We start from the raw sequence: 12,682 nt of genomic DNA, 5'->3' as shown, positions 1-12,682 counted from the left end.
AGAGGGACTATGTCCAGAATGTAAAGTGAATACATTAATAATAATAATAATAATAATAATAATAATAATAATAATAATAATAAATAAAGATAGAAACTGTGACTTAGGACCAATCAATCCTACCTCTGTTCTAATTTGTGAACAAGTACTGTGGTGTCTTCTGTCCATGAACATAGGTTATTTGCAATTAGGTATATTATTACCACAAGTTCTGTGCACCCACTCCAGAAATAATATAAGCATGTATATGTTTCGATAACACTGGGACTACATAAAATACTTTTTCCAGAAAAGCCAATGTTTTTTCATTTTTAATAAGACAATTTACTAAGACAAAACAGAAACTATCTCCTGAAGTTATGCAAGTGATCTTCTAAAAATGTTGCTAAAGCACAAAAGGTTTTACAGCAAGTACATAGTTACCACAGAGAAAATCCATACTCTGATGAAGTATAGCTTCACTAATAATGGGAAATTTCAGGTTCTTCCCTCAAAGGGACATAAATATTTTCCAGTCAAATTCATTGATTGGAAGTATTGATTTTGTCTTTCTTTTTCTGAGAATCTCTTGTCCTACCACTATGCCCCATTTATTCCCAGATATGCAAATAAAGAGGCATGACAGCCAATGGCTGAGCCAGGCATAGAATAAGGCTGGACTTTCCTAGCAGCTAGAGGAAAAGAAGGGAGAGGAAGTAAGAGATTCAGCCAGAGCAGAGGTCCAGGAAGAGACAGTAGCTGTGCAGACAAAGATTTATGCAAGTATCTCAGGGATTTTGGCAAAGAGGGGTCAGATTAGTTTACAGGACTAAGAATAAAGTAATATTGCTCAGTTGTTGTGCCATTATGCTTATTTAAAAATATAATAGCCCAGTCCCAGTTATTTAGGTGCTATCCAGGATAAAAGAGACTGCAATGGATACACACATTTTGAAAGTAACACCTACAGCTTGATGTATTTATTATCTTTATTTAATTTCTTTTTTATACATAATATTTTGTTTATATTTTCCCTGACTCAGCTTCCCCACCTTATTAAGAAATAGTTCTAGTCACTACCAATATTGTCATCATTGGTTTAATTTTTCCTCTATGTTCCAATATCTATATTTTTCTTGTAGCATATGATAGCACATTTAAGAAAGACTTCTATTAATCACCTTGTACATATATAACCTTATACATTATTTGGACCCATTTCAACTTTATGTGTTCTCTCTTCAAAGAAAACCCCAGCAAAACAACCATCATATGTATGTTTTAAATAAGATAGTAAAACAGTCATATAAAGAGAAAGGGTGAATAAGCTTTGAAAAAATATGTTATGAGAAACATAAGAACAAGGCATAATTAAATCACTTCAAGTATTTTGCATTAGGAATTTTGCAAAATTGAATTTCAAACTAACAGAGCCAAAATCAAAGTCAGCTTTGCTTGGCTCTTTCTCCTTTAGCCTGTGTTTTACATTCCAAAATCCTATACTCAAGATTCAAGTCACTACCAATATTGTCATTCTTAATTTTTTCCTTTTGTATATTCCAAAACTGTTGTTTTCATAAAGGCATATTATAGTACATTTAAAAAGACTTTCATTAATAAGCCATTAATTGTATATACATTTGAATTATATTGTCAAATCATTATTATACTGAATATAACTTATAATTTTCAAGGTTTCATTTACTCAATTATTACCTCTTTCCCTTACAAAAGCCCCTTTCTTTTTTCTATCTGCTCTTAGACTCTGCTGCTCTCAGGAAGCTGTGCTTTTAATATTTTCACATTAGACGTTTTTCTTTCTATATATGCTAACATTAAACATGTTCAATGTTCTTTGTTCTAAAGAGAATATTCTGATGGTCTTGCCTCTTCTTTACTATTTCCATTCACCATAAGCATGATACTTAATTATCCAATACTTCACAACTATACAGTTAATAGTTTTCACATTTATGGTACACTTTATGCTATAAAAATCATTTAAAATGTATTAACTGAAGTCAAGACTGGCTTTTAAACTTAACCTGTTTCATTTGATGAGAATGATTGATCTGTTATTGAAATTAATTCTTCCCTCATTCTTTTCTTTTATTGTTAGTTTTTAAAAAATTTTTTTATTAATTTATTCTTGTTACATCTCAATGGTTATCCCATCCCTTGTATCCTCCCATTCTTCCCTCCCTCCCATTTTCTCATTATTCCCCTCCCCTATGACTTTTCCTGAGGGGGATTACCTCCCCCTGTATATGCTCATAGGGTATCAAGTCTTATCTTGGTAACCTGCTGTCCTTCCTCTGAGTGCCACCAGGTCTCCCCCTCTAGGGGACATGGTCAAATGTGAGGCACCAGAGTACGTGAGAAAGTCATATCCCACTCTCCACTCAACTGTGGAGAATGTTCTGACCATTGCCTAGATCTGGGTAGGGGCTTAAAGTTTACCACCTGTGTTGTCCTTGGCTGGTGCCTTAGTTTGAGCGGGACCCCTGGGCCCAAATCTGCCTATCATAATGTTCTACTTGTAGGTTTCTAGGACCCTCTGGATCCTTCTACTTTGCTATTCTCCCATGCTTCTCTCATCTAGAGTCCCAATAGGATGTTCTCCCTTCTGTCCCAGGTTCCTGGTAAGTGAAGGCTTCCTAAGAGACCACAGATGCCAGGCCAGACTTCTTCCCTCATTCTTTTTATATCATATCCAATGTTTGACCACTTGTGTCTTTTTTCCTTACTTCTTTCTTTCTTTTTTGTTTTTCTTTTTTCTCTTCCTCCTCTTTCTTAGATACAGGGTTTCAATATGTGGCTCTGAATGTACTGGCACTTACAATGTAGACCAAACTGGCCTCCAACTATATATATATATATATATTCAAGCTTCTATGTCCTGAATGCTTGGTTTAATGATATATACCACCACCACTCTGCCTATCTTTTTTATCTTCCTAAATTCAGGTGTTGTTTATTAATGTGTTGTTTCATTGGGGTCTGAGATCGATTGAACTCTCTTCCTCTTCTACACTTTTTTTTTTACACAAATGCTAACCAGAAATAAATGTCCTTTATGTTCAACAAAACAGTGAATCCACATTTGTGTTTCTAATCTTATTTACTCTCATAACCCATGTTTTCAGTTATTTTATTTCAGAAAATGTGATTGGATTAAATGGACTAACAGGGAATGAGAAAATAACAGGCACATATATAGAGAAATATGATCAGGTAGGCAAGGACTTTGAATGAGAAACATCATCAACATCCCAGACACTCAGGAAGGATGATGATGGTGTCCCCTTAATGTGGGCATGTAGGAGCTCTCTGTGGAGAGGGTCTCAGGCTATGCTCATTTGGTAACAGGAACCTTTAGTTAATAGTTTCAGAACACACTGGTTTTAGCTGAAGGTCAACCTTTAGTGGAATATCCATACTCAGACTAGATGAAGGCTTTCCCATTTCTAGGGGTTTGAGGTATTGGTTTCCTTTATATCACTGTGCTCATACAAAAGGTAGACATCCATAATGTAATACATATAATATAACAAGCTAATACATATATCTGGACATGACCCAGTTCCTACAAAATAGATATCTACCCTTGGACAGTATAAAATCCTCATTATGAATCTCTCTAAAAATAAGTCTGTCCCATTCCTTCTCAACTTGATTGTATCTATTAAATGGATAAAGCAGTAGATTTATTTCCTTACTTAATGTCAAAAAGATAGGCTGACCAATAACATCTGAAAAACTTACCAAACTTCTGCTTCTTGGTAGTATTATTTTATTTGAGTTTGTTTCATTTTGCTTTATCTTCCACAAAGATTAATTGTAGACAGAAAAAGAAAACATGAACGTTTAGTAACATCTATAAGAAGGAACATGTAATGTCATTCCATGAGAAGATGCATTAAAACACCACAGAACCTTAATTTAACATTTTAAGTATCAATCTTATCATTGATATTTAAGAAATCTAAGACATTGCCCTTTCCTCATTTTACTAGCTTCTGCTTTATGGAGTTCAGAAAATTTACTGTATTCTTACCCTTTAAGAAGTTACTGTATTTAATTAGTACCTATATATTCAGCTTAGAAATTCTTATGATTTCTTAAATATGCCAAATAATTGGACCTCCACTCATATTCTTGTGGCACAATCACAGCTAATCATGTCTTTTATGTAAAAGTAGAGTCCACTGATGTACATCCCTAGAACTGCTTATGACAGACAGTAACTACACTGCCCATTTCCAAGATTTTTGTGATGAATACCTTTTTAGGATTTATTTCAATACGTCACTTAGAAAGTATCATCATTCTCCTATTTGTTTATTATATTCTGTCACTAACTTCTACATTATAAATATTATGGCAATTTTCCTATAAATATTTTAATAGACAGTGATTTATCCCCTTGTTTATAATTTATATTCACATGTAAATTATATAAATAAGATTTATAATATCTTGTATGAACACACAAATAAAAGATATCTGCAGTTTTATTCTAAGGTTGTCTTCACCACTTGTTGTCAGAGTGTTAAGGAATAGTTGGTTTCGTAAAATATGTTGTAGAAGTGAATTAGAGGGCAAAAGAGTCCATTTATAAGTGATCCAATAACCTATTTTAAAATCATTATTATTTGACTCATTTTCTGTCCATTATGCGCCCCTCAGTTTAATCATTGTAAAGGGATCACTTAATTTGTTAACTGCATTAGTTATCTAATATGCTTCTTTTTCCTCAAATGAGCCTGTCTACACATCCCCCCTATTGCTCCTTTTACATCAACATATATTAGTCATAGAAGCTGGCAAAAAAATTAAATATAGTCCTATAAAACTGTTTTATAAATTGGTGATTGAATAATGAGTAAAAAACAATTAAATGGTATTAACCAAATAATTTAGTTTCATTTGATATCTATCTTTCCTATGTTCTGTACATTCTGGCACAACAATAATATATATTCTTGCCTTAAATTAAATTAGCACTATATCCCCTGTTAAAATGGAAATACTCGTGTTTTAAGATGGATTTTATAAAGTATGTCCGAAGTGCTGAAAAAACATACACTTTAGACACAGGACTTGAAGGTACTGGCCTAGAAGCATCTTCAAAAGAACTAAACTCTCAGTAGTGAAAGGTACCATGAAAGGTGCAAGTGAGAAAAGCAATCAGTGTTCTAGCTCAGCTATGTCTATGATGCACAGCACTGAATATCACAGCAAGTCATCCCAAAATCAACAGCTTATTAATTGGACTGAAGGCCCACACAGCAAGAGAAAATTCATGTTTTTTAATATTAATAAACATGTATCTTATGACTGATGAGGTCATGTGCCTTAAAGGAGAACACACTACTGTAACTTTTCTAAACCATTATAAATACTTATTATATACAAACATTAAGTGTAGCCTTAGTACCTAAGCCTCACCAAGACCCAAAAAAGAAAGAGAATTTCAGAACAATTTCCCTTATGAACATTGATGCAAAAATACTCAAAAGAATCCCAAAAATATGGAGCACCAGAGTTCATGTCAGAGTCAGTCTCCATATTTGACCACCTCCCCTTGGTGGGAAGGCCTGATGGTACTCAAACAAAGAATAAGCAGGCTACCAACATGAGACTTGGTAGCCTATGACCATATAGTGGGGGAGGAGGTTTCCCTCAGTCATAGACCTAGAGGAGGGGAATAGTGTGAAAGCAGGAGGGAGGGAGGAGTGGGAAGATACCAGTGATGGGATAACAATTGAATTGGAATCTGAATAAATTAAATTAATAAAATTAAGATCACGAACTCTGGTGCCTCATATTTGACCATGTCCCCTGGAGGGGGAGTCCTGGTGGCACGCAGAGGAAGGATAGCAGGTTACCAAGAAGAGACTTGATACCCTAGGAGCATATTCAGGGGAGGAAATTCCCCTCAGACACAGTCATAGGGTAGGGGAATAAGGGGAAAATGGGAGGGAGGGGAAAATAGGAGGATACAAGGGATGGGATAACCATTGAGATGTAACAAGAATAAATTAATAAAAAATTTTTAAAAAATTTTTTAAATCTCAAAAAAATATAAAAAATATCATTCACTACGACCAAGTAGACTTTGTCCCAGGCATGCAGGGATGGCTCAATATACAAAAATCAATCAATGTAATCCATCATATAAACAAAGTGAAAGAAAAAAATACATGATCATCTCCTTAGATGCAGACAAAGCATTTGACAAAATCAGACAGCCATTCATTTTTTAAGTCTTGGAGAGAGCAGGGAAACAAGGCACATATCTGAACATCATAAGGGCTCTATACAGCAAGCCAATATCCACCATCAAATTAAATGGAAAGAAAATAAAGGAAATACTACTATAATCAGGGACTAGACAGGGCTGGTCACTCTCTCCAGATAGTAGTTGAAATTCTAGCTAGAGCAATGAGACAACAAAAGGAGATTAAGGGGATCCACATTGGAAGGAGGAAGTCAAATTATTCCTATTTGCAGAAGATATGACAGTGTACATAAGTGACCCTCAAAATTCCACCAGAGAGCTCCTATAGCTGATAAACACCTTCAGCAAAGTAGGTAGATGTAGTATGAACACAAAATAGCAAGTGGCCCTCTTGTATACAAATGACAATCATGCTGAAAAATAAGTTAGGGAAAATACACCCTTCATGATAGCCACAAAAAATGTAAGTATCTAGGTATAACCGTATCCTGGCAAGTGAAAGACTTGTATGAAAAAACTTCAAGTCTCTAAGGGAAGAATTTGGAGACAGTCTCAGAAGTTGAAAAGATCTCCCACTCACACGGATTGGGCTGATCCTAGCAAAAATGGTCATCTTACCACAAGTATTTTACAGAACCAATGCAATCCTTATAAAAAAAAAAAAACCTACACAATTTTTGAAAGACCATGAAAGATCAATTCTCAACTTCATAGGGCAAAACAAAAACCCAGAATAGCTAAAACAATCCTGTACAATAAAAGATGCTCTGAGGGAATCTCCATTTCTGATCTCAAGCTGTACTATAGAGCAATAGTAATTAAAACAGCATGATACTAGCACAGCAACAGGATGTATGAAAAATGGAGTCAAATCAAAGACCCAGAAATAAATCCATACACCTATGGGCACTTGGTTTTTGACAAAGATGCCAAATCTCTGCAACAGAAAAATAATAGCATCATCAATAAATGCTGTTCATCTTACAGGATGTCTACATGTAGAAAAATGCAAGTAGATCCATATTCATCACCATGCACAAAACTCAAGTCAAGGTGGATTAAATACCTCACCATAGTACCAGATACACTAAATCCATTAGAAGAAAATGTGGGGAAGACCCTTGAACTCACTGGCACAAGAGACAACTTCCTGAAGAGAACACCAACAGCCCAGGCACTAAAGTCAACAATTAATAAATGGGACTTCATGAAACTGAAAAGCTTCTGTAAGGCAAAGGACACTGTCAACAGAACAAAGGAACATACTACAGCCTAGGAAAAGATCTTCACTAACCCTACATCTGACAAATGCCTAACATACAACACATATAAATAACTCAATAAATAAAATACCACCAAACCAAATGGGCCAATTAAGAAATGGGGTTCAGAGCTAAACAGAATTCTCAACAGAGGAATATCGAATGGCTGAGAAACACTTAAAGAAATGCTCAACATCCTTAGTCATCGGACAAATGCAAATAAAAATGACTCTGAGACTCCATATTACACCCATCATAATGACTAAGATAAAATACTCCTTCATTGCTGGTAAGAGTACAAACATGTACAACTACTTTGGATATCAATTTAGCACTTTCTCAGAGAACTCCCAGCTTTTCCACACCTTGGAACATACCTGAAAGATTCTTCATCACACAAGAAGGAAATTTGTTCAACTCTGTTCATAGCAGCCTTATTCATAATAGCCAGAATCTGAAAACAGCCTAGATGTCCCCCAGGCGAAGAATGGTTTAAAGAAACTGTGGGACATTGACACTATGGGATACTACTCAGTTATAAAAACAAGGAAATCTTGAAATTCATAGGCAAATTGATGGAGCTAGAAATGATCACCTGAGTGAGTTAACTCAGACCCAGAAAGAAACACTTAGTATATACTAACTTCTAGTTGGATGCTAGGCCAACGTGGATGTCCTCTGAGAGTCTTCACTCAGTGGGGGATCATGACAGATTCTGCGACTCACTATTGGGACTGAGGTGAGAGTGGTATGGAAGAAGGGGAGATAGAAGGCCCTAGAGGCTCTAGGAACCATACAAGAAGACCATCAAGGCTGGCAGATCTGGACCAGGGTGGCCTGCCCAAACTGCTATAGCAACCAAGGACAATGCATGCAGTAAACATAGATACCCTACTAAGATCTAGCCAGTGGACAGCACATTCTCCACAGTTGTGTGGAGAGTGGGGAATACCTCTGACATGAATTCTAGTGCCCTCTATTTGACCACTTCCCCTTGGCAGAGAGGCCTGGTCTCACTCAGAGGAAGGGGAAGCATGCTATCCTGATGAGACATGATAGGCTGTGATCATATGGTATGGGATGAGGTCCACTTCTGTCACAAGTATAGGAGAGGTGACTAGGGTGAAAGAGTGAAGGGAAAAATGGAAAGATACAGGTGAGCTAGCAAAATCAGGATGTAATATGAATAAATTATTTAAAAATTAAAAATTAAAAAATGAACAAAAACGGTTGTTACAGAAATCCAGAGAACATCTTTCCAACTCCAATGAGCACGTCTATAACATGCTCTACACACTTAAGGCTCATGGGAAATCTCAATATAGGGAGCAGAAAGAGTTTTTTTGTTTGTTTGTGTTTTAAGGGATATTCTCTCTGTGTAACAGAGCTCTGTCCTGGACTCACTTTGTAGATCAGGCTGGCATGAATCTCACAGAGATCCTGCGGCCTATGCCTCCCTGAGTGGCATTACAAGTATGCATCAGCATGCCCAGCTAGAGCTGAAAGATTTTAAGAATCTGAAGACCAGGATGCCTTTTGAGAGACTATATCTTCTATATTGGATGGGGAAGTTGCATTCATGTAATCTTAATAATCATATATCACATCACCTAAACAAGTGAACAAAACAAAAAAACAAGACCTGAACAACAGAAGCGTTAATTGCCAATGTGGTTGGAAAGATCTCATAAAACACCACCCCCGTTAAAAGGCTATACTCAATTAATGGACTGAGAGAGAGAGAGGGATAATAAATATTTCCAAGGATGAGCTGCTTAGTTGGTTTTTCAATTTAAAACATAGAGATACAAGTAAGGCTAAATGGAATTAACAAGTTTTATTTATTTCCGAATTATTTATTATTTATTTTTGAATGCATATATTTAATAATATTAATTAAAACAGTATATAGTAAATGAAAGTAGAAGGAGTGATTGTAGGTAAAGAAAGAATAATTGAAACAGGTCAAAGGATATAATAGTAGCGGATTGAGAATTATAAACGTGTATTATATGTGAAATACTTTATTTGCTCTATTTAATAAATTCCAATAAATGAAATAAAAAGAAAATGATGGATTTGTAGACCTTCAAAATAGCATTTCATAGACAACAAAGAAAAACTAATTGTCTTGTTTCTGTTAGAAATATATATAAATGATCTGCACCAAAAATTAATAAAAAGAGAAGTAACTGTAACAGAAGATTTGACATTGCCTATGTAACAATCTGTACATATCTGTCAGACTCACCTGAGATGGTAAGAATCACAGAATGGCTTAAGAATCTAGAATAGACTTCATCTGAATGAAACATAGTATGTATTTGAAAAGTACTGATATCCATCCTTTGATAGATATGAGAGATGGCTGAGTGAAACAGTGGCTTGTGGGTATAAAAAGAACTTCCTGTCATGGAATCTAATGCAGGGACCCAAAACTCAACAATGTGCAGATAGTAAGAGATTTGGAATACTCCTTACTAAATGGATGCCTTCACCAAACTCCTTCCCTGAAGGCTTAGATGTGGAAGAGAAGACAAAAAGACTGTAAGCACCAGAGGAAATGGAGGACAAGAGAATACTGTCTTTCTGACAGAGTTTCACCAGCTTAGGTGAGTATGTCAGAGAGGTACAGATAATTATGTAGCCAAAATCATATCTTCTGTCACATATGCTTTTCTTTTTTTTTATTCCTGTTTGGTACCAATCATTTTCACACTAATTTACACAGAAACTCACAGAGCTGTGACAGAATGCACAGGACCTGTACAGGTTCAAAGCAACAGCGTTTCATCACTGAAAGACATGGGTCCAGGGCTCATTCCAATCAAAGAAGATACCTACAAGTGACATCTATTTGGCAAAGGAAAGTTCATTTTTTCTCAAACATTCTCTCTGAGAATATGAACCATTCTTAAAGAAGACCCCATGCCCAGTAGAAGAAAGTCAACACAAAACAAACTCAATGGCCTTTTGCCGAGTTTTTGTCTCATGCTCCTGTGGGTTTTTTTGTTTGTTTGTTTTTGTTTTTGTTTTCTAACTGGTCTTTTGCTTGTGTATTTTTTCTAATTTTGTAATTTTAGGGGTTGTCTCTCTTGTTTGGTGTTTATATTTATTATATTTCTTTCTTATCATCTGTATTCTGCTTTTTAAAGAAGTTTGTTTTCTAAAGGGTGAGATAAAGAAGTCCTAGAGTTGGGTGAGTAGGAAGATGGGAGAACCTGAGAAGATTTAGGTGAAGGGAAACCATGATCAGAATATATTTTATAAAAAGAATTTTCAATAATATTACATAACACATATGTTTAGAGTGTAGGAAAAATTGGTAAAGGGAGAGAAACACCCTGGAAAATACATGTGATAATGGGGGGGGGTATGCAGAATTAGTGACTGAAAGGTCCTGGGCCAGTACTTTGAATATGAAAACAAGAAGAAAAGAGGGGTTGAGAAGCAATTTTGTGTGTAATGAAATGAATCTCCACTAATGTTCTTTAAGAGACACAATTAAATATTGCAATTCCCTTTTAATTACTTGGGAGCACTGGCCCATGGTTTAATAAATGCAAATCTCTTCAGGGCCTTGGTCACTTGGGCTGCAGAACTTATAAAGGCTGTGAGCGTTTTATTTGCTTTTTAAATCCCATTTCTTTTTATTTGAATTCTTTTCAGAATGAGAGTGAAAATGAGACACCTTTAAAATCAGATTTCATATTAAAGGTGAAAATGATAATTATCTTGAACAAGTTAGATCTGTAAATTGTTACTAAGTCTTGTGGTACTTAATTTTGAATACTGAACAAAATGATGTTACTGAGTCTTTAGCAGGAAATGTGAGGCTCATAGCATTCCTTTTCATATAACATTTATCTCAGAAAGCTAGATGTATATCTTTCCCCAGCCATGGGCCATTTTTATTATTCAAGATGGTCTTTTTCAAGAATTCAAGAATCATGTTTTTCAACAAAAACCTTCATGGAAGTAAATTCTTTTGCCCATGTTATTGGTAAGTAGAACACACACACACACACACACACACACACACACACACACACACACACACACACACACCTAAAAGTGTGCCTTCCTGTTGATAGAAGAACCTTTTTAATATTGTTGGCAAGGATTGTGTCATCCCAACTTTTACAAGAAATAAACAAAGCTTCCATTCATATCTCAAAAAACAGAGACATAAATTATAACCTTGTGATCATTGTAATAAATAAAACAAGGACCTACAAAATTTTGTCCAAGAATTTGTTTGATAATAAAAAAATCCCCTCCCTAACCCCCAAAATGTTAACAATACTACTGAATGACACTTTGCTTTTTTTTTTTTTTTTACTGCTTTTGTGTTCTCATGCTTTAGTTTTTTCAATATTCTACAACCATGATTGAATGAGGCCTCTGCTGAGTAGTGAGTCAAAAAATCTCCTTTGTTTGCATTCACCTTCATGTGCTTCTGTGGGCTTATCCTAGAATCTTGGGTGTGACTGTACAGAAACAAACAAACAAATAAATTACAAAATATTCAAAGCTATAGATGCATGCTAAGTGAGAAGTGCTATACATTTCTCAGACACAAAAGGGCTGAAGAATTCTCAGGTCTTAGACCTACATTGGTTGGTTCCCGTATATCTGTCTCAAGTGTGTTAAAGAGTACCTCTAATTGTAGCTTCCTTAATTTACCAACACCATTTATTAAATAATAATGAGAACAGGATCCTGTTGCTCTAATTCAATTCTCACATTGTTGGGAAGAGCTCAGATTCTCTAGTTTTTACTCCGCAGTGAAAAACTATGTTCTTTTGTCTCTAGACTGTAAATACTCCTTAAACTTGTTCGTAAGTTCTAACTGTCTTTAGAAAGGCATGTCTTAGAGAACCTCAAGGAAATGAAGAAAAAGAATATCAGAAATGACCTGAATCTTCAGAAATTTCATACATTGAAGGAAATCCCCAGTGAGATGACTGTACTAGAAGGTGTGGCCTTGTGATATGATTAGCTCACGAGGAAGAAGCTTCCTAAACTGGCTTGTTGTCCTTCTAAAGTGGACTCAGGAGATCTAACTAGCTACTGTACCACACGAGAGTGTGAAGCCACTTGTGAATTGGGGTGAATCATTGGGCACCGAAAATGCTGGAAAGTCGACCTTAGATTAACAAGCTCCAGGTTTTTGTTGTTAATAAGCCATTGAGTA

Source organism: Acomys russatus, chromosome 11, assembly GCF_903995435.1.
Source record: "Acomys russatus chromosome 11, mAcoRus1.1, whole genome shotgun sequence".
Classification (NCBI taxonomy): Eukaryota; Metazoa; Chordata; class Mammalia; order Rodentia; family Muridae; genus Acomys; species Acomys russatus.
This window is presented reverse-complemented; position numbering follows the sequence as displayed.